The following is a 23,523-nucleotide window of genomic DNA, read 5'->3' on the forward strand; positions in this document are numbered from 1 at the left end:
ATGTAATATATGCATTTAAAAGTTTTTAATGAATATAAACAATGCACACATTCTCATGATTCATGATTGAGAAAGGCACAATTGCACCGCTAGGTGGATTAAAATAGGTTTTTTTAAAATAAGAGAGATGTCGTTGCCATATAAAATGAAAAGAAGAGGTCCTAAGTGTGAACCTTGAGGAACCCCCGAAGTAACTTTAATATATCAGATTTCATCTCATAGAATTTTATTATTTGCTGGCGATCTGTTAAATACGACTTAATCCAATTGAGGAGTCTCATCTCGATTCCCAATTTTTCAAGTTTGAAAATTAACATAGGAATGTCCAGTTTATCGAAAGCTTTGCTAAAGTCGGTGTAAAGAGCTTCTATATGATTTCGTTTATCCATGGCATTTAACGAGTAATCAACAAATTTTAAAAGGTTTGTACTAACGGCCTTTAAAAACCCATGTTGTGAATTTATTTTATGTTTGACTTGGTTGAAAATGTTTTTCTTTATGATGGATTCGAAATGTTTGGGAAAGCAAGACAGAATGGAAATTCCACGATAATTACGAATATCAGATTTTTCACCCGATTTATAAATAGGTATTAAAAAAGATTTTTTCCAATCTTTTGGGAAAATACCAGATTCTAGTGACTTATTGAACAGCCAGAATAAAGGTGACGTGAGCTCAATTGCTAAATTCTTTATGAAAGCAGGTGGAATTCCATCAGGTCCTGAGCCTTTAGTGGCATCTAGATCATTGAGACAAGACAAGATATCTTGAACTTGAAATAATAAAAATATCCAAAGTTACGATCATTGTCTGAATAGTTAGAATAAGTTTCTTGAAAAAATGTTGCGAAGTGTTTACAAATATCTTTTGAAGTTTCACCCTCTTTCCCATCTAAAGACATTTTTGGTGGGAAGTTGCATGAATTCCACTTAGTTTTGATGTAATTAAAAACGTTTTTTGGGCATGACTTGATATCATTTTCAATTTTTGCATTATATACAGTTAGTCACGAATGTTGAGGTATTTTTCCAAATGATCCTGATTATTATGTTTCCTGTACATTTTGTGAGCTTTTTGCTTCCGATTTTTTAAATTAATCATGTCCTTGTTGAACCAAACTGGATTTTGGAATGCGTGATTTCGTGAGTGAACTTCCTCTTGTATTATTTGCCATAAAATATTATAAAAGATCTTCACTGCACATTCAATGTTCTCTTGATTCTTTAAAAGGGACTACCATTTAGCACTGCTTAATTTAAATTTAACATTTTCATAATTTGCTTTTCTATAATCGAAGACGTCCTCGAAATCACAATCAATGGAATTATGATTCTTGTGCACAAAAATAGAGAATTCTATTGCTGTGTGAAACGCTTCATTTTTCCATAAGGGAGAATGAGATTCATCAACAGAAATCTTCATTAATGTTTGGTAATAGCAGATCTAAATAACGATTGTGTTGATTTTTTATATGGTTTATTTGATGGAATCCTAGCAATGCAATTTCCTCAAATATATATTGTAATGTTTCGTTTTCACCAACGACAGGAAGTAGAATGCTCTTATTTTCAGAGTCAGTAATAAAATCTAAGTTGTGCTGATTAAAATCACCATAAATATGAACTTTAAATTCTGGAGGAAACTTAGAGATTATTTCTTCAGCTGCTTGAAGGAAAATCTCATATGTTGATTTGCAAGCTAGATCCGGTGGAAAGTATACTGAGACGAAAATGTGCATTTCATCAGCGATATGTGTTTTAACCCAAACATGTTCAAATTCTTTGAATTTTGGTGAAACAATAAGATCGGAATTAAATATAGATGAAACTGCGATGAGCGGTTTTACCGTTACCGAAAACCGGTAAAACCGTCCAAATATCCTATACCGAAATACCGGTTTTATAAGGATGAAAAACCGGCATTTTCGGTAATTTGTTAGGAAGAACTATTTAATAAAAGGTTTTTATTGTTGCATAGCTATAAAACTCTTTAAAAGCTTTTCACTTGCTAGTGTTTTCAAATTAGGTCCCATGCACAATTAGATTGCCTGTTTCTCTTTAATAATGATATAACCAGGGGAATAGTGCTTATGTAAGCAGTGGGATACAGCTTAATTTAACAACCCGTCAAATAAAACTTATCAAACTATGGAGGAAAACTCCGCTAGCGAATGACGGATCTCAATAGTGGAATTCTGTAATAATATACGTACATGGAACTATTGAGAACCAGAGCTACAGGTCCAAAGCCCTGGTAAAGTAGGATGGTTGTGATGATCTGTGCCGAGGTCACCACGTAAAGCAAGGTAGGTCATAACCCCAATTCCAAGGCGTGAAGCGACCCGTGCCGAGGGATGAGTGATCGAGGGGGTGAAAAAGATGCTCGATCGTTAACGGAGCCTGTGGGGTACCTGGGCAACCCCCACAGTAAGCGTCCCTTACCACGTTAATGCGGAGCTCTGGCGTGGCGGACATCTATTCTCGCGCTACTCGTGGAATTCAACATGGAGTTAACAAAAAATAAAAATAAACAGTTGGAGGTGCCAAACCCCTTCACTAGAGGTGGTTTGGAGAGGTCTCCCCCCCGTGGGGAGAGTAGTGGAGCGATGAGTGCTGCATCTGAAAGCACCAGTGACCCCCCAGCAGCGGTAGGAAATAGCCCTACCAACGCACCGGACGGGCCATTATCGGCGATGCGCAAAGTGGTGGAGCAGCTCGATGCAATAATCGAGTACACTAACGCAAAGCAAAACATAAGCAAGGAGTTAAAACAGAGTCTCCTGGAACTCCGAAAAACTGTTCGTGTCGCAAGACAGAAACAGTAGGCTTATGTCAAGAGGGTGGAATGTCGGGAGAAGTCCGACAGAGAAACCCAGACAGTGGCCTCCAAGAAGGAGGGAAAAGAGAAGGTCGATACGGGCACTCAGACAGTGCCCTTCACCTTCTATGGAGCAGCCACGTCGCTTGAAGCGGCGACAGAGTTCCCCTCGAAGGGCAAGGGCAAGGGCAATCGCAAGACGGCATCGAACGCGAAGCGCCCTAGGAAGTCGCCAGGCGAGGGTGCAAAAAGCGACACCACACGGCGTGCAACCGTTAAGGTCAATCGCCGTTTGGGCGAGGTAAGCGAGGGCGAGAGTGACCTCGCTGAGCAGAGTTGGTACCAGCAACCCGGCGCGACCGGGGCAGGGGGGCCCAAACCCCTGGACGCTGGTCACCAGGAAGAAGCCGGCACCGACACCGGAGGTACCGCGGCCCGCGAAGAAGGCCAAGGAAAGAGGCGAGGCCTTGTGGTTGAAAACCGACAAGGACAAATATGCCGATGTCCTAAAGTCGATGAAGGCGGCCGAAAGCCTTTCGGCCCTTGGGCAAGATGTGCGTAGCGTGAGACGCACCAACACGGGAGAAATGCTTCTGGTGCTGAAGCGAGGCGCACAATCTAGTGCGGTATACAAGGCCTTGGCCCAAGAGGTCCTTGGTGAGGGCGCCCAAGTCAGGTCGCTAGGGGCGGAAATGACTCTCCAGTGCAAGCATCTGGACGAGTTCACGACCGCAGAAGATGTCGTCGCAGCCGTTAAGGAACAATGCGACGTCACAATCGAGCGGGCCTCTGTGTGAGTGAGAGATGGACCCTCTGGCATCCAAGTAGCCTACCTCAGGCTACTGAAGGCGGATGCCAAAAAGGTAACCGAGAAAGGGAAGCTGAAGATCGGCTGGTCGGTATGCCCTATTAGTATACCCCAGCCGCCTTCAGTGGATAGATGCTATCGGTGCCTTGAGTCCGGCCACAAAGCATACGAGTGCAAAGGCATAGATAGGAGCAAACTATGTCGTCGCTGCGGCGAGGAGGGACATAAAAAGCGGGGGTGCACTAAGGCACACAAGTGCCTTATCTGCACCGCTAAGAAGCAAGCCCATAAACATGCTATGGGCGGACATTCGTGTCCCTTCGGTGAGTTAAATAAGAAGAAGCCGTGAACGTCACACAGCTAAATCTTAACCATTGTGCAGCAGCCCAACAGCTGCTGTGGCAGTCGGTCTCGGAGTCGAGGACAGATGTCGCCCTCTTATCAGACCCGTACCGCATCCCTGCCGGCAACGGCAATTGGGTGTCGGACGGGTCTAGAATGGTGGCAATCTGTACAACGGGACGGTTCCCGGTTCAAGAGGTAATACACCCCTCCGCCGAGGGTGTGGCGATTGCCAAGATCAATGGTGTGTTCTATTGCAGCTACAACGCCCCACCAAGGTGGCCAATAGAACAGTTCAACCAGATGATCGACAGGCTCTCGTCGGACCTAGTGGGCCGGAAACCGGTAGTCATAGCGGGAGACTTTAACGCTTGGGCAGTGGAGTGGGGCAGCCGCTGTACAAATAGCAGGGGTCAAGCGCTAATGGAGGCGCTTGCGAAACTCGATACTGTGCTAGCTAATGATGGCTCCGCTAGTACTTTCCGTAGAAACGGAGTGGAGGCGTGGATTGACCTAACATTTGCCAGCCCGAGTCTGGCTCCAGGCATGGAATGGAGGGTAGACGAAGGCTACACCCATAGCGATCATTTAGCAATCCGCTTTAAGATCAACTATGGTGTGCAGCATCCGAGGGCGGGAGATCCCTGTCAGGTACGCGGGTGGAAGTCCAATCACTTCGACAGCGAAGCTTTCACCGCGGCCCTGGGACTGGAGGCCAACACCGACAGTCTAAGCGGGGATGCGCTGGTAGCTGTTCTATCACGCGCGTGCGACGCCACTATGCCGAGAAAAACACTGCCAAGAAACGGTAGATACCCGGTATACTGGTGGAGTGCCGAGATTGCAGCTCTACGGTCAGCCTGCCTCAGAGCTAGACGTAGGATGCAAAGAGCTCGCACCGAGGATGCAAGAGAGAACCGCCGTGAAGTGTTTCGAGCTGCGAAATTGGCCCTCTACAAGGCCATTAAAAGCAGCAAGAGAGCGTGTTTCGACAACCTATGTGAGAGTGCCAACGCGAATCTGTGGGGTGACGCCTACAGGATTGTGATGGCCAAGACCAAAGGGGGCTCCTCACCCCCAGAACGGTCTCCGGACCGGTTGGCAACGATTATCGAAGTACTCTTCCCGTCTCGAGCCACAAGCCCCTGGCCACGTGCACTACGAGACAGTGCGGGCACGGCCGAAATGGTGGCTCCAGTGACGAATGAAGAACTATTCGCAGTGGCTAAATCCCTAGCAATGAACAAAGCTCCAGGGCCGGATGGAGTTCCAAACAACGCACTCAAGGCAGCGATCATAGCGAACCCGAACATGTTCAGGCTAGTTCTCAACTCAGTGATAAATACTGCCGAGATAGCGATCCAACGGAAAAGGCGAGGTATTCGATACTGTGCGTTAGTGACACTTGACGTGAAGAACGCATCCAACAGCGCAAGCTGGGATGCCATCGCGCTCTCGTTACACCGGCTTAGCCTACCGGTGGGTCTGTACCGGATCTTGGAAAGTTACTTCCAGAACCGCGTACTGCTATACGAGACCGATGCCGGTCAGAAAAGGGTTCCGATTACCGCCGGAGTCCCGCAGGGCTCGATCCTAGGCCCGGTGCTATGGAACCTCATGTATGACGGGGTTCTGAGACTGGAGTTCCCTCCTGGGGTCAAGATCGTCGGCTTTGCCGACAACGTAACCTTGGAGGTCTACGGGGAGTCAATTCCTGAGGTAGAACTAACCGCAGAACACGCGATCAGCACGGTGGAGCAATGGGTGAGCGCGAGAGGCCTGGAGCTCGCTCATCATAAGACGGAGGTAGTTATCGTCAACAACCGCAAGTCGGCACAACATGCAGTTATCCATGTGGGAGAAGTCGCGATCACTTCACAGCGAAGTCTGAAGTCTCTCGGAGTCATTATAGACGACAAGCTGACCTTCGGCAGCCATGTCGACTATACGTGCAAGAGAGCGTCGACTGCTGTTGCGGCTCTATCGAGAATGATGTCCAACAGCTCAAAGGTGTGCGCCAGTAGACGTAGGTTACTGGCAGGCGTTGCCGTATCTATCCTCAGGTACGGCGGCCCGTCATGGTCAAGAGCACTGAGGGTAACCAGTTTCCTACAGAAACTGAAGAGCACCTGCCGCGTGATGTGCCTCAGAGTGATATCTGCCTACTGCACGGTATCACACGATGCATCCTGCGTGATAGCGAGCATGATGCCAGTCGGGCTGGTCATTCGGGAAGATGAGGAGTGCTTTGAGCTACGTGGAAATAGGGGAGCCCGCGAGCGCACCAGGGTGACCTCGGTCGCTAGATGGCAGCGTGAGTGGGACAACTCGTCGAAAGGTAGGTGGACCCACCGGCTGATACCTAGCATATCGAGCTGGGTGGGAAGACCCCATGGGGAAGTTCACTTCCACCTGACACAATTCCTGTCAGGCCATGGCTGTTTCCGTCAGTACCTCCACAGGTTCGGGCACGCGGAGGTCCCAGTCTGCCCGGAGTGCCCAGGTGTAGATGAAACTGCCGAACACATACTGTTCGTATGTCATCGGTTCGACGTCGAAAGAAGAGCAATGCTTGACGTCTGTGGCTGGGACACAACCCCTGATACCCTTATTCAGCGGATGTGTCAATCGGTGGAGAAAGGGAACGCAGTCTCGGCTGCTACCACCCAGATTGCCAGTAGGCTACAGGTATGTGAAGTGAATGGTCTGTTCATGCCGAGGCAGGTTTGGCGCAGCGAATGGCAACCGCGTAAGGGATAAACCCAGCCACCCCGAAGCAAGACAGAAGAGTGAGTGTATAGGCGAATAAGTGGACTGCCTCATGCCAAGACGGGAGGGTCGTAGCGTAGTATGTTGGAACTTAGCTATCGATGCCTCATGGCGTGGCAGAGGAGTGAAAGGGTGAGCATCCAAGTCAGTCTCACACGGCATGTTAAGGGTGAGCATAAAAGTCAGCCTCACAGGTTGGTAGAGGCTAGCACAAAAGTCAGCCTAGCAAGGCATGAAAAAGGTGAGCACAAAAGTCAGCCTCGCATGGTATGTCAGAAGTGGGGCCTAAGAAAAATGTCCCACATGGGATGCCAGGGGGAGTGACAAAGGTACAATAGAGTGGCACGATTGAGAGTGAATCAGGTGATAGGGTGAACACCCAAGTCAGCCTCACATGGTATGGGTAGGGCGAGCACAAAAGTAAGCCTAGCAAGGAATGAGTAAGGTGAGCACACAAGTCAGCCTCGCAAGGAACGAAAAAGGTGAGCACAAAAGTCAGCCTCATGTGGGAGTGTTTGAGAGTGAATCAAGGTGCGATTGAGAGAGCACCCAAATAAGCCTCATACAGGACGTATGAACGCGTGAGTGAGAGTGAAAGAGTACATTTAGTACAGCCATCCCCCCAGAAGTAATACCGAGAGGTAGTTCCTGGGAGGAATGATGGCGGAGCCCAATGGAGTTTAGTCGGTATTAATGGCTGGTCACCATTCGAGTCCGACACGCCCCCAGTGCACCCCGTGTGGTGGATTGGACCCTACCAATAGCACGTGTACTGGGCTAGGACATAAAGGTCTTCTCCATTGTAAAAAAAAAGAAACTATGGAGGAACAAGAAAATCTGCAAGACAAAATCAATCAATCAGATCTATCATAGAACTCTGACAATAGATTGTACGATTTTCATCAGCAATACTGCCTCGGGGTACGTTGAAATGAAATTTATAGAAGATTGTTACAAAGCACTGGTTTTCAAGACAAGGCGGAATTTATACTGAAGCGGTTTCATAAATTGAGTATGAGTGTTCGAATGGTACTTTTGGATACCAGTGAGAAATCTGACCTTGATCAACCTGTCGTATAGCGTTTTCGTTTTCGACATGCTGAAACCCGTTCCAATTCCTGGTGAACATCACGTTCGTGTCCGAGTATTTGGAAAACCAGAAAACAGTAACTTAAGGTATGATTGTCCAAGTATTTGTTTTTCAAATCTCGGAACGCCGACTGCAGCTAGCCAACCAGTGTGCTTTTTCGACTAATAAGCAACGACACTTTGCATACTACGATGGAGAAACCAGATGCTACCATTTTTTTATTTTGATTATAGAGGTTTTTACCTATTTGCGGGATTGAGAATCGAACCTAGGTGAGCAGCGTACAAGGCAATCGATTTACCAATTACGCTATTCCCGCCCCTGGACTTCAAGATTTGCAATACCGTAAGAGTAATCAAATCATACATAAAGCTTTTTCGATATTGGAGCACTTTGAAAGCAAATCATGTTCTCTGTTAATTCATCAAATGCTCAATGTGCTTTGTATGTTGAGCGATTATTTTATTAACACAGTTTGTAATTTTTTTTTAAATACCGGTTTTTACCGGTTTAACCGATTTTTTTCATTTCCAATACCGAAAATACCGGTTTTTTTTAAATCCTCCGGTTTTCCCAACCCTAATGAGAACTCCTCCGGCTGACATTCTTTGGGTTATTCGTAAATCACGATCATCTCTAAAAACATTATAGTCACTACCAAAAACCTCTTCACTTTTCACATCCTCATTCCAACTTGTTTCGGTACCTAGAATTATCGAAAATGAGGAGCCCATTGGAAATATGTTGCGAAAACAACACTTTTCACTCATAAATGTATTCTTTTATGGAATGATTCGACTGTGCAAAATTTATCAAAACAACTTTTGTATGTTGACAATGGAGTTGACCAGTCGATCGTGCGATCGCTTGCGTTTCAGGTGATGATTTCTTTGAAAGATCTAAGAAAAAAGTAACTGCAACGCATATTCACAAACTCCTATAATCGTAATTGGCTTTACAATCGAACTATATTCCGATCGAACTATATAACATTAGTATTTAGTGTTTTTCTCCGCTCGACGTAGAATAGGTCCAGCATATTTACAATAAAATTTAATGTAACCATTAATATTACTGTCGGACAGAATTGATATTACTGTACCGTTACAGTGAAGTATTTTAGGTTATCATCAAATTATAATCTTATTTTTATCTCAGGTAATATTTTTCAAATATGACATCATGCTATCAACAAGAAATTTCAACATCTTAAGGCTCAAGTTACCTCAAGGCTTGGTAGTGTGCGTAAGAAAAATTGTGTTTAGCTTTGCCACCAGATTATCCATTTAAACCTTTTCAAAACTCTAAAAGAAGAATATCAGTCGATTTATTAGATCATCACGATTCAATTCATGCAAAATACCTGCTGCAAGAACCATCGGTTTAGCTGAATGGTGCTTTTGAAAAAGTGGCTGTGGTTTTTTCATTGCGCAGTTGTGTGGCGTGCCCCAGCACGCTGTGGTAGTGTGACAAAAAATCACAGCCCCTTTTTCAAAAGCACCATTTAGCGAAACCGATAGTTTTTCCAGCAGTTTTTTGTATGATTTGAATCGTTGTGATCTAATAAATCGGCTGATATTCTTCTTTTAGAGTTTTGAAAAGGTTTAAATGGATATTCTGGTGGCAAAGCTGAACATATTTTTTCCTACCCATACTACCCTGCGTTCAAATCTAACACATGCTGACAAAAGGTAACTTGAACCTTAATGAGCTTTCAGTTTTCTCTCGCTGATAGCAAAAATAGTTAGTTTTCTGCTCTCGATTAACCCTCCGGCACTCGCGCCAAATTTTGTAACACGAGAACTCGCGCGTTGTACTTTGTACAATACAGATAGTCTTTAGAATACTTCGTCATCCGTATCATTTGGAACACTACTTTCTTCTACTAACTTGGGCAGTAGATAATGGCCTTTCGGATGGGCTAATTAACATGATGGAATTCTACCGCCAGGCGGCGCTAGCGAGCATTAATTTTTTTCGATCTACTGTATCTAAAGTGTCTGATTTTTCAGCAGATATGTGTTTTCGGCAATGTTGTTCTGGTGATCAAAGCCTACGAGATGGTATGCGAAATAGTTTGATATTCTGCTACTACGTGGCGTTAGTGGCCATACTATTTTGGCCTACTGTATCTCGAATTCCTGATTTGTCAGCAGGACGGTATCTTCGATATAGTTTCACAAGAGATTAATACCTACGAAGCGAAACACTGAATAGTTTGGGATTCTGCCACTAAGTAGTGCTAGTGAGCATGCATATTCATGATTTCTGAATCTCAAGATTGCGACTATTTAGAAGTATGATAGTATAATTCATGTCATAAGTGAGCTATACTATTTTCGAATCAAATCAGTTCGTTGAAGAAATTGAAGAACAATTGTGCTTGTTTAGCATTTTTCTGTACTTAGGAAGGTTGTGTCATTATTTCTGTGCATATTATAAGCAGCCTCTTTTACAGATTACCATCGTGAGTGGTTGAATGGTGTTACGGAAATGGTACACATGAGTTTTACGACTTCCAAATCCAAAATTATAAATGAATTCCAAAATTATAAATGAATAAATTAGTTTAGTTGAGTTAGAGGAACGTCATCTGACAATGTAGTCAACTTATCGGAATATCATCGATTTATTCTTTCTCTTGGTGATATTTTTGGTTTTAGTTCGAAGCAAATCGTACATCGAATAATATGTACAACCTTGAAAGTCATCTAGATCTTGAGATATAGTAAGCTGAAAAAATAACATGCTCACTGGCGTCACCTAGCGGCAGAATTTTATATCAAACTATTTTATCTTCCAAGCTCTTGATCTTCTGAACAAGTTTGCCGTAGGAAGTCACCCTCCACATGATCGAGATCACGAGATATATTGAACAGAATATTATTTGGTCGAACTTCCCACATCGCGCGTTCTATTGGTCTGGTTTCATCAAACAATTTCAGATTGTATTGTTGCACTTGATGTATATCAGTGCACAAAAATGAGTGTATCTTGTCTAAAACATGATTTCTGAGGAATACATAGTGGTTTGGCATTGATAAATGTCTTTGCAACTAAATGATAACGAAAAATCCCAAAGTGTTGTACAAAGTACAACAGCGCGAGTGCTCGAGGGTTAAGGTTTAACTGAGAGTGGCTCAATATGCACCCATCTTTGAAAACAAAAAAAGTAGTTTTTTACATTGCACATCATGCAATATTTATGAAAATCGATCAATGCATTCGTGGTATTTGTAGTGTACTACTTATTGATTTTGCCAACTGTTTGGAAAAAATTGGCCTTTTTGCTTTTAGGCTCTCTCAGTTGAAATTCAATTGATCATTTCAACAACAACTGTTCAATTGATATAGTGTTATGAGACGACCAATTATCCGATCGTGTTCTTGAACTCGGAAATATCACCATATCAGTAAACTCGGCTCACCAATTATACTACTGCGAAACATTGATCCACCGAAATTGCGCAATGGGACTAGACTGTAAAAAAATAATGCCAAATATTATTGAGCTCATTCCGCGCATTCCAACTTACATGCTATTTGAAGATAAACGTCTGCAGTTCCCGGTATAACTTGCGTTTGCAATGACCAAGGGCAATCATTGAAATTTTGCTATGTCCATTTGAAAAAGCCATGTTATACCCATGAACAGTTGTACATTACTTGCTCAAGGATTAAAACACAGAAAAAAATTATTCACTCCCCAGATGATGAAACTTAAAATATTGTTTATTTGAATGTTTTGAATCAATTTTGGTTATTTTCATCATTCGTAATATTGTTCTATTTTCTTTTTATTTAAATAATGGATTTTTTTAACAATGTCTATTGCTTTATTTTTTCTCTTCCATTGAGGCGTAGCAAAGCGCGCCGGGTAAAAGCTAATATTACATACCGTAAACCGGAGTGACTTTGATCATCGGGGTGACTTTGATCACTCGAAACTTTTTTCGTAGATCGCTTATTAAACCAGAATAGTCTACCGAATCATTTTATTTTTAAATTGATTTTTACTCTAAACTTATAAAATACTGATTTGTTATACTTTTTGAGTATATTGTTCGGTTTTTGGGAACAAAAACTACAAAAAATTGAAATTTGACTTAACCTGATTTTTACGAAGCTTCGTAAAGTGTCTATTTTTTATAAAACAAATAAATCTCTGATTTGAGCAAGAGTAATAAATTACAAGTGTGTTTTTATTTTCCTTTAGATTGGGATATGCTAAATTTAGTTTTAAGAGTTTGTTTATTTTTAATACATTTTTTGTGAAACTAGTTGGCAATAATTTCAAATTATTTTAAGCTAAAATTCAAAACTTTTTTTTATTGGTCACTATTCCAACGTGTTAAAATGGATGAAACTTTTTGTACATTGATAAAACACTGAAACAAAACAATTTTAGTAGCTTTAAAAGTTTTCAGAATCTTTTATTCTAGTTGGACCCAAATTATACGAATTTTAGTTACTCGAATTTTACAGTACATTGAAATACTTTGTATAATACTAATTAACATCTATTTAACAATGAGTATCTTTCCAGAATTGATTTAAACAAACATTTGAATGAAAACCATTGACATCAATAACTTAAAGTGGGTGAACATGCAGATTATCAGTCACCCCGGAACACGAAAACGGACTTCAACTTGAAATCATATTTGAAAAAATAGCTGTAAACGAGCAATTGTAGGTAAAACCATACAATCTTGTTCTCCATGCATTAGTACATGGTTTAAAAATATTAAACTCGAAAAAACGTGTTGCGTCTAAAAATATGTAATGATTACTTCGAAAAATGACCAATGTCACCCCGGTTTATGGTATACGGTCACGGAAAGTTCTTTTCGCGGGCTATCGAAAAATCTAGTAATTCGTAAAATAGTTTAACACTCACCCTAAATTACAAAAATGTTAAAATTTAAAAACTACCTATTTTCGCCCTGCCCATTTAAAGCGGTTGGTTAGAACTGCGTCAGCTATCTTTGTTCAACGCATTGGCTCAAATGTCAGGGCGATATTTGTTATTTTATTGATTCTTAAGAACAAAGCAAATATGTTGATACCAATTTATACGCACTTCATTAATTGTAGTCCGAGTAATCAATGAAATTGTGAGGCACCCTCCCTAACAGGGCTAAAATAGGTTCTTTACCCTATTACGTTCGAACACTCAATATCACTTACAACGTCTACAAAACAGAATGAAATGCAACGTAAACACATTAGGCGCGTCCTTAAATCCACCAGCAACTCATCGGTATTTTGATGACTTTTTGTTGCAAGAGAGTAAAGCGACGCGCTGTGACACCAATGTGCAACATAAACAAAGCTTGATTATGTTGCGCGAGAGAGAGATCATCACATCAGACAGCTCAACATTCCATCGTACGGTGAGGGCCGATGCTTTGCTCAACAAAACGAGAGCAGTGCGGTGGGGGATTATTAACACACACAAACAAGTCAACTGTTCTGGTATGTGGTGACTAAGAATGCTGCTAATTAAATTTCGCTCCCATGATTAGCAGTAAGCAAATCGATGTGGTTTCGGTGAAAATAGCTAGTTTTTCCCCGTCGTACCTAAATCATTGCAAGGAATGTTTCGCAGGTAAATGTTTTTCAAGTGTAAAATGTTTGTCAAGCGTTAATAGCTTTTTTTTAGAACAAAAATCGCCGATCATGGTAAGATACAACTGCAGCAGTCGATGCGTTCAACAAGCAGTCAAACATTCATCCAGTTCTTCCAGTTGGGCTTTATTTCTCGCCTACTGCGGTATTATTGGCTAACCAGAAACAGCAAAAGCCTGCTGCTGTTGGCCTGCGACCGCTTCGATCGGAACAGTGACAAACACCAGTTGAAAAGTGTACGGAACTATGGCGTCGGATCATGTGAACCGAGGGGGTTTTATTGAACAGTGGAATTGAAATTGGAGGAACAGAAACGTTTGCTGGAGGAACAATCGGTGGAGGAATAGCGGAATCAAGCGATGAAACGATGGTTTTTTTTTGTAACGGAAGCGATCTGTATGAATACGGGACAAATATGTTCTCTTTCTGAGATGGTGGAATTGCGAAAATGCTACAAGCTGCGAATGTTTTCGGACGAGTCTATCGTTTGGCGTACTGGGCGAGAGTGGACGAGGACTGGTGGAACATTATAATGTATGTTTGGGCTGTGTACGATATCGCAGAATTCGTAACTATTTTGCTATTATTGTTTTTAGAAAACGAAAGTTGACCTACTGTGAGCTAGTTTTGAATAGGCCGTCGGTACGATCGGAGTTGCAGCGCCGGGCCATCATTCATCGTAAAGCACCAACGGCTATTGCTTTTCCACTTCACGTCCACCACGGCTGAATTAGACTGTCATGGGCGCACTCGATAAGTTAAAAACCGAGCCAATATTCTTCGAATTGAGGGACTGTTGTCGACAAATTTCCCAGTAAGCTTAATTGAGTGGTCTGTTGGAATTTGTATTGATTGAATCTTTTTCAGCAAACTACCTTATCTCAATGAATTCACTTTTCGAGGTGATCCTTTATCACCAGTAAAGCATTTCTACCTGGAAAACAGACAGACAGACCCTCAAACGAAAAAGTCTGATGGATCAAATTTCTAGGGAGTTGAGATATAATTTAGTGATTGACGAGTAATTCATCTGTATTACCGCAGTATCGACACTGGATTGGCTGTTATCACACCTGAATACCTCGAACAGTCGGAGAAAAACAATCCACGACCTAGCATTCGGTTAACGGTTAACCAACGCCGACATTTATGACGCATTCCGTATTCTGCAGGAATTCTGTATAGAGCAACGGGAGAAATAAAATAACTGAAATGCAAGCACAATAAACTCCTCAAATAAATGACTTGAAAATAAGATTTCGGTTATTAATTATTCAATCAGATACCTATTATACCAATTGAACTATGTAGCAGCGTCGGAATGAAGTCTCGAATCTGCCTGTTTTTTGCCTGAAGAGTGAAGATACACAAACCCATTCGCTTGGCTTTAAAAATGTTACTGCCGACTAAACTTCTAAAGATATAGGTCAAACAATTTCATAAGGAAGCTTAACCAACAAGAATAAAATAGAGAATAAACGCAATATCAGTCATTATCATTATTTCGTAGGAAAATTCCTTTTGTGCAACAAATAATCACCCTTATTCTTGTTTACGACGAATGCGAGATTCGTTCAAAAGCGATTCGAACAAATAGTATGCAATTTCAATTTTGCCGTCGTAAACGGGAATACAAATCACTTTCGAACGAATCTCGCATTCGTCGTAAACAAGAATAAGTGTGAATTGATAGCAAAAAGTACCTCATTTGCTCAAATGATTTCACAAACTTGGACCTAACTTTTGAACAAAAGGTCGAAAACCAGTAAGCCAACGCCAATTCGTAGCTTTTTGGATGCCCTTTCTAGACATGTGCAACAAAACACTGTCCGCAGACCCCTTAAAGCAAAACGGTCTTGACGACAGTGATTTAAAAATTGATAGCAAAAAGCACCTCATTTGCTTAAATGATTTCACAAACTTGGACCTAACTTTTGATTAAAAGGACAGAAAAGCCGTAACTGAACGTCATTTTGTAGCTTTTAAGATGCCCTTTTCACACATATGAAACATGATAGTGTTTCCAGACCCCGTAAGGCAAAATGGTCTTGATGACAGTGATTGAAAAATTGATAGCAAAAAGCACCTCATTTGCTTAAATGATTTCACAAACTTGGACCTAGCTTTTGATTAAAAGGACAGAAAAGCCGTAACTCAACGTCATTTTGTAGCTTTTAAGATGCCCTTTTTATACATATGTAACATGATAGTGTTCCCAGACTCCTTAAGGCAAAATGGTCTTGATGACAGTGATTCAGAAATTGATAGCAAAAAGCAGCTCATTTGCTTAAATGATTTCACAAACTTGGACCTAACTTTTGATTAAGAGGGCAGAAAAGCCGTAACTGAACGTCATTTTGTAGCTTTTAAGATGCCCTTTTGACACATATGAAACATGATAGTGTTCCCAGACCCCTTAAGGCAAAATGGTCTTGATGACAGTGATTGAAAAATTGATAGCAAAAAGCACCTCATTTACTTAAATGATTTCACAAACTTGGACCTAACTTTTGATTAAAAGGACAGAAAAGCCGTAACTCAACGTCATTTTGTAGCTTTTAAGAGGCCGTTTTTATACATATGTAACATGATAGTGTTCCCAGACTCCTTAAGGCAAAATGGTCTTGATGACAGAGATTGAAAAATTGATAGCAAAAAGCACCTCATTTGCTTAAATGATTTCACAAACTTGGACCTAACTTTTGTTTAAAAGGACAAAAAAGCCGTAACTCAACGTCATTTTGTAGCTTTTAAGATGCCCTTTTTACACATATGAAACATGATAGTGTTCCCAGACCCCTTAAGGCAAAATGGTCTTGATGACAGTGATTCAGAAATTGATAGCAAAAAGCACCTCATTTGCTTAAATGATTTCACAAACTTTGATCTAACTTTTGATTAAAAGTACGGAAAAACAGTAACTCAACGCCAATTGGTAGGATTTTGGATGCCCTTTCTAGACATATGCAACAAGATACTGTCCGTAGACCCCTTAAGGCAAAAAGGGTCTTGGTGATGGTGATTCAAGAATTGATGGCAAAAAGCACCTCATTTACATAAATGTCTAAATTCTTTGAATTTCATCGCTCATTTCATAGGTATGAGAATTTTAGGCCTTGCTAGGTATTCATGTCATATATTATTACCTACATGTAAAACAGTCCGTTTCACGCGTTTCTAGGTACCTATCGACCACAACCTACCCGTTTTCTGTACAAAAGACCGAAGGAAACCTGTAATTTCTCATAGACTGATTTGAGCAAGTCAAGTATAGACATCTGTCTTAAGTGTGATAAAGTGTAAAATAATTTAGTTTTATATTTCATACTGTTGAATAAGCATGGATTTGGTGTGGGATGCTTTCGAAAAAATCCCATTTTTGGATGACACTTCGTCTTCTAGTGAAGCTCGGTCAGAATCGTCTACTGATTTGAGCAGTTCCAATTTATCACAGGATTGCGAACGCATTAAGCAGTACGCTGAAAATTCTCTTCTGAAGAGTGACATAAAGTTCAAGAAGCATTACCGAATGTCAAAGCAGAAGGCTCGGGTAAGATAAAATATCAGAATCACCTAGTTTGCATATTTTGTCTAATAATTCATTTTTGTTGCAGTTTTTAATGGCTAAATATAAAAAAGATTGGAATAGCACTAGACGGCCTCCAGTACCAATACAGACAGCTGTATTGACTACCATTTGGTGGCTTGCTAACAAATCAACGTACAGATGTAAGTATGCAATATTAAATTCATGTGACAGTATTTGTAACAAATTTCTATTTCACAGCTTCTGGTGAGCCGTGGCTTGACTCATAGCGTTGTTCTACGGTTCTGCAAAATTTTGTATGAGAATAGATCCAAGTTTATTAGATAACCACGGGAAGATGAACTGCGGGGAATAGCGGATAATTTTAAAAAGTTTCCAAATGTTATTGGTGCGATTGATGGGACACACGTCGAGATACCAAAGCCCCGAAACGACGACAGTTACAACAACAGAAAGCTAACGCAATCGATTCAAGTTCAGTTGGTCTGTAATGCGAAAAAACAATTTTTAGATGTGTTCTGCGGGTACCCGGGCAGCGTTCACGATGCTCGTGTGTGGAGGGAGTCGCCGTTATATGCCTATCTTAATTCTGCACAATGTACCGTTCCTAATGATATGCATTTGGTTGGAGATTCAGCTTATTCACTTGATACATTCCTTCTACGGCCTTATAAAGACAATGGAAATCTTAGCCCAGAAAAAATTAACTTCAACAAAGTTCACTCTTCAACCAGAATGGTAATTGAGAATGCAATCGGTTTGTTAAAAGGTAAATTCCGGAGATTGAAGTACATGGAGATAACAAATCTAGGAAATGCGAAATTCTACATAATGGCTGCAGCTTGTTTACACAACTACCTTTTAAAAGATGAAATCGACGACGATTCTTATCAACGCAGCTATTCGAGTATGTCAAATGAATCTATTGAAAATATTGAGGGCCATTTTGGTGCACGAAATATAAGTGCAGAAAATAAACGGAACGAAATAGCTATTCGCTATTCTCATGAATCAGATTAATTAGTAAATAAGGTAGTTTAATGTTGTAATAAATTCGATTGGAAAAGAAAGCAATTAGCAAAAAATGTCTTATGTTATTATTAAAGAGAAACCAATATTAAAAGATAACTTTCCTCTCAAAATATAGCTATGCTTGAGTAATTGTGACGTGAATTGTATCAATTTTACGGAAATTGCACAAATGATAGGCACAAACTTATAGAATTTTCGTTTCAATCTTTTACTACACCGATGTATTCAAACATGGGTGTAATCAGTCCATTCTCACTAGACTCACGGCAAGATAACTTTTGGCCGTGTACCTGGGACGTGAAGGATGCTGCGATCCAAACTTTAAACTCGTTTTACTCGAAATCAACATTTTGTCACTTAGTCCGGTCTGACTTAACACCTACCACTTGGTCAGCAAACGAAGTATATTGGATCCATTACAGTGCGCGAAAAGAAGCATTCTCAGAATGTATACCGTTATTTTCAGAATTAGTAAATTTTCAAAAGAATTCATTGTTGATTTTCCTAGTTTCCACAGTGATCTAGATCTGCGATAAGAAGTAATTTGGTGACCATTTCAATAGTTTTTAGCCTCTGAGGTATTACGATTGTACCGATTTATACGGGAAATTCCAGTGTATCCTTACTAACACCCCTGTAACTCCGGAAGCAAGAGCCAGAACCGAATGAAATTCAGCAGCAGTCAATGGTATTACTGTATCTTTCATTTGAAATCAAGTTTTTAAAAAATCGGTAGAGAATTCGTTGGGGAATGGGTGTGATATTAGCTTAGGAACTTGGCGGGTTCCCCGGGGGCATCATGAACCGTCATAGGTGGCCAATGTGGTCAAAGCTGCTTTAATTGATTATTAGTGATCCAGACCCGCAAACTAGAATAATGTTACATCAATTTTAATATGTTTTATATCATTTTAACATCATGGTGGTACCAGTTTATATGGGAATTTGGTTTACAAGGCACAATATTATTAATTTAGGGAGAAATTCTTCTTTTACTGCATAAATCGATTTTGCACAAGTTTGTGAACGCAACAATATGTGTGTCCAACTCTTTAAACGATTTTCAATTGATTGTAAAAAATTGTAAACACGCCCTTGTTTGACACTATCGGTCTTACAACGTAACCCTGCAAAAAGGTTGAGGTCACTGTTGAATGGAAGGTCAGAATGAATGTAAAAAAAACCTATGGCTTAATGATCCATGCACCACTAGGGGGATTAGAACAGGTTTACCGTTAATACTACAATTGCTATCCGGCATATTGAATTATATCAGTTTTTTAAAGAGTCAATATTGAGCCCATGAACATCACAATTGAAAAATGATAAATCTGAATTGGTATTTGAAAGTTTGATGTTAAAGAGGGTTTAAAAGTCTGGTTCATGTTAAAGTCAGGGGTGCAGGAAATTCATGAGTTTAGAAAAATAGGCACTGTAAGTGCGTAACAAGTACGAAAAGCTTTGATCTTAAACGCGTAGTATGCTTTTTGCTTTACCGGATCAACTTCATGGACTGCAGTCCACATATTCACTTAAGACATTTTCTATCTACAATCGCTTATCAGTTCATTGTAAATACCTATACTGCCGTGATCCGCATAACAGTCCCATTTGCTATGGGTTTCCTATGCAGGTGGGACTGTTACGCGTATCACGGCAGTATAGGTATTCACATTCCCTTTAGGGAACCCCAAACAACATGGAAGAGACATGCTGTTATAGGAATTTTTCTGCTAGTTTGTCACTTCGGTATACACGAACAGTTGAATTCCTTGTGAGATTTCTTTTCGTGGATTTTCTAACGCAATAGGAAATATAGCTATCTAATCAAAATAATAACGTAAATAGTAGTATAACATAAACGAGGATTATGAAAGTAACACATTTTCAAATACATTATAATTATTATAAATCACAGGTTGAATAAATGTGAAAAACATCATTGCAAGTTAAAACAGTTGTTGCTGTTTCAGCTGGCTTTAAGTATGACGCATGTAACATGGGGAACGCGCCAATCGAGCCAATATATTCTGAACATTTGGCCTCTAACCAACCGAATCTAGTATATCTTCAAATACATGTCGTGGAGCTGAAGGTGCGCATTATCTTTATTGAATTCAACACATTTCTGCCAGAATATCTGACCCTAAGTTACTGATTATTATAAATTGCTTCTTAAAACTCCCGAACGTAATTATAAAATTGTTCAGTTTTCATCTATCGAATTGTAATCCCGACCGATACCGCGTATGCGATCCGGAGATTTAATATTAGACTGGTTATATTTTCCATATATATTAGCGTCATAAACGGTATCATAACTTCGACCGGGCAGTTCTCTTTGCCATCCAACACGTACAGCCAAATTTCCAACAAACTTTCTAGTACATCAATGCAGACCGTCTCGCTGGGAGTCATCTCAATCTTTAGTATGGTTAACCTATAGATGTACATTGCATCGGAACCCACACCTTCCCCCATTGCGGCCAGTTGAATAAACTTCAAAGTAATTGCGTAGTTAACTGAACAAACGCATCGCAGATATAAGTCTGGAACCAGAGAAATGTACTAAAAATACTACAATTTAGATATGGTATATAACTTACGAATTCAACACCGAAAGAAAATGCTTTCGGCTATAGGTCTTCATTGTAATTAATCTTTAAGTAGATGTAGATAAATATCTCAGACGAATTCGGTTCAGTCTGCTTCCACTGAGCACGGCGATTACCTGGGAATCGTTACCACCTGGAGCAGTGCTTATGCATACGGGTGTCCTGCAGGATGATGAAGTTTGGCAAATATTTCCGAAGTGTCCGAATTGTCATGGTAAGGAATAGACATCTATTCACCGATTACAGCGCACTAGATTAACGAAGAATTTCATGGGGATAATTTGGCACGGAGCATCCGAAAATATTCAGCCAGCAGCAACTAGTTCTACATGAACGAAAAAAACTGCTCTTGTTGAGAGTGACAGATGTATGCATGGGGCAGATGTATGTGTGGGGTAGTGTTGCCACTTTGAAATCTGTATTACGACCGAAAATTTTTTTCACCATCTGTGACTTTTGGAATAGAATAAAATCCGTGGATGGTTGCGTGAAGTTATTAAAAAGTGTGCATAAATATGGAAATATTTATGAAACCTTAAATCTTTCAAAAAAAAAATACCATTATCTATCATCTGTGTAAAGAAATCTGTTTCCAAAGATGATTAAATAAACCTGTGTTATTGCAGAAAAATCTGTACATGTGGCAACCCTGATAGAAAGAAATTTGAATGCTCTTTACCGCTCAAAAGGTGGGAGGATATAGGTGTCGCAGCTCTCTCACATGTAATGTCGCAGCCGGTGTTTTGTATCACAACAGAGCGAAAGTCTTCTCTTTCGCTCAAAGAAAATTTTACGGCGGCCATGTTTAGCTCAACAATTTGGTCATCGATGACCAATTGTTGAGCAATGTTGAATTCCAAAACACGCCTATTGGAGATGGTATTACACAGTACTTGAAGTGCAGGGCTAGACACAACGCCTTGTCTAATACAAAGGAACGTATTTCTTTTCAGCTAAAATGACACATAATGCTAGTTTCGGTATGATAAGTAATCACTAAAGGACTGAATATTTTTTTCGCTCAGTTGCACAACACCGCCTTTAGATAGGCAAAGTATTTTACCAAAAACGCTTATCTTTCGATTAATTCCACGAAAACAATTCACATCTACAGTGAAATACTATTAACAGGCAATTTAAAAATAATTTTTTAGTTTTTCAAATTTCCAAAAATAGTTAAAATTAATTTAACATTACCACTAAACACAAAATATTTTCATGTTTGAACTACAGTTGTCTTTCACAGAAAACTACGAATATTTAATCAATGTGTGTTAGTGTTGGAAAGAAATGCTAGAGAGGGTGATAACATACAATCATGTTTTAGTAGTTTTATTTATATTTTTCTAGATCCCGCCTGGAGGCCGTATTGGTAACTAGAGGGTTAATGGTGTATATTTTAGTGTTGAATTGAATAGTGTAATAAAGTGGTGTATACGAGGACTCGTTTTGGAGTTGTGAGATTTAATAGTGAAGAAAAGCAAAATCATTGCTCAAAAAAAAGTTACGGTCACGACTACATTATTTCTGAACTGTCAGCTTTGGATGTTTGGTATCTTTGAAGTATATTACAACGTAAAGCAGCACTTCGCCGAATAAAATAATTTTGGAGGTTAATTCTCCTAGAAGTAATTATAAAGCATTTATTTTTCAAACAAATTTAGTTCGACATTAAATGTCTCAAAAAAATTTTTGGAAAATGTGAAATAGTGGTTGTCACGGTATAGATGGACTTGTCTGCCTATACCGGGACACATGCTTCCGCCACCGGCACAGCACGCCAAAAGTAGTTGCATGCACCGCCCACGGAAGCGTCGAACACGACACCAACAACACGGATTTTTTTAACGTACGGAACGTGTGAATGCGCGCAAGAGAAATATAACCTTATCTTGGCGCAACTATGACGTGACGTGCGACGCTCTGCTCCATTGAGGGAAGTGTATGTGTCGTGTGAAGCGTACTTTGAGCGTTGCTAGCTGCGCGGAAGGAATCGTATTTTTTGCTTGGTCTTCTTCGGATTGCTGTGGTCTAGTACACGTGTGATGGTGTTGGTGCCATTGTGATTGGATCGAAGGAAAATTGGAGAGGGTTTGATGGAATGAACTCGAGCGCTCTCATTTCGTGTGCATGCGTGCTCAGCAAGAGGGCAGTGGCGGCGCTAGACTTTTTGACGCTCGGGGCAAAAAGTTAAATTTGCCGCCCTCTTACATATTTCTGACTAACCAAACTATCTCATCAGTACAGTTTTCTGCGCATGTTTATGAAAATTGTAACAGAATAGTTAACAACAACGTTACTTTGAAATTTATCTAGTTTTTTTTACATTAGATGTTATTAGTTAGTTTTATGAAAACTAATTAAAAAAACGAGATTTGCTCGAAAGATTACTTGTGTTGAGATTCTTTGAAACTTGATAGTGTCGCCACAAATTTCATTTTTGGCAGATTTTTCATTCATGCGGAATGAAGCCCTTTTCTCGATAAAACATATATTTCACCTAAAAACGAATTTTTGGTTTTTCACTTTCAACAAAGAAATGAATACCTATCTATCTATCTATCTATCTATCTATCTATCTATCTATCTATCTATCTATCTATCTATCTATCTATCTATCTATCTATCTATTTATCTATCTATCTATCTATCTATCTATCTATCTATCTATCTATCTATCTATCTATCTATCTATCTATCTATCTATCTATCTATCTATCTATCTATCTATCTATCTATATATCTATCTATCTATCTATCTATCTATCTATCTATCTATCTATCTATCTATCTATCTATCTATCTATCTATCTATCTATCTATCTATCTATCTATCTATCTATCTATCTATCTATCTATCTATCTATCTATC

The 23,523-nt window shown here is 40.1% G+C and overlaps 1 protein-coding gene across 10 annotated transcripts in view; it reads left to right on the top strand.

Moving 5' to 3' along the window:
* LOC131691421 (uncharacterized) overlaps positions 1–23,523 on the top strand; it is a 1,322,992-nt gene that overhangs the window by 1,142,416 nt on the left and 157,053 nt on the right. The gene's annotated exons all lie outside the window — the stretch shown is intronic.

Source organism: Topomyia yanbarensis, chromosome 3 (genome assembly GCF_030247195.1).
Source record: "Topomyia yanbarensis strain Yona2022 chromosome 3, ASM3024719v1, whole genome shotgun sequence".
Classification (NCBI taxonomy): Eukaryota; Metazoa; Arthropoda; class Insecta; order Diptera; family Culicidae; genus Topomyia; species Topomyia yanbarensis.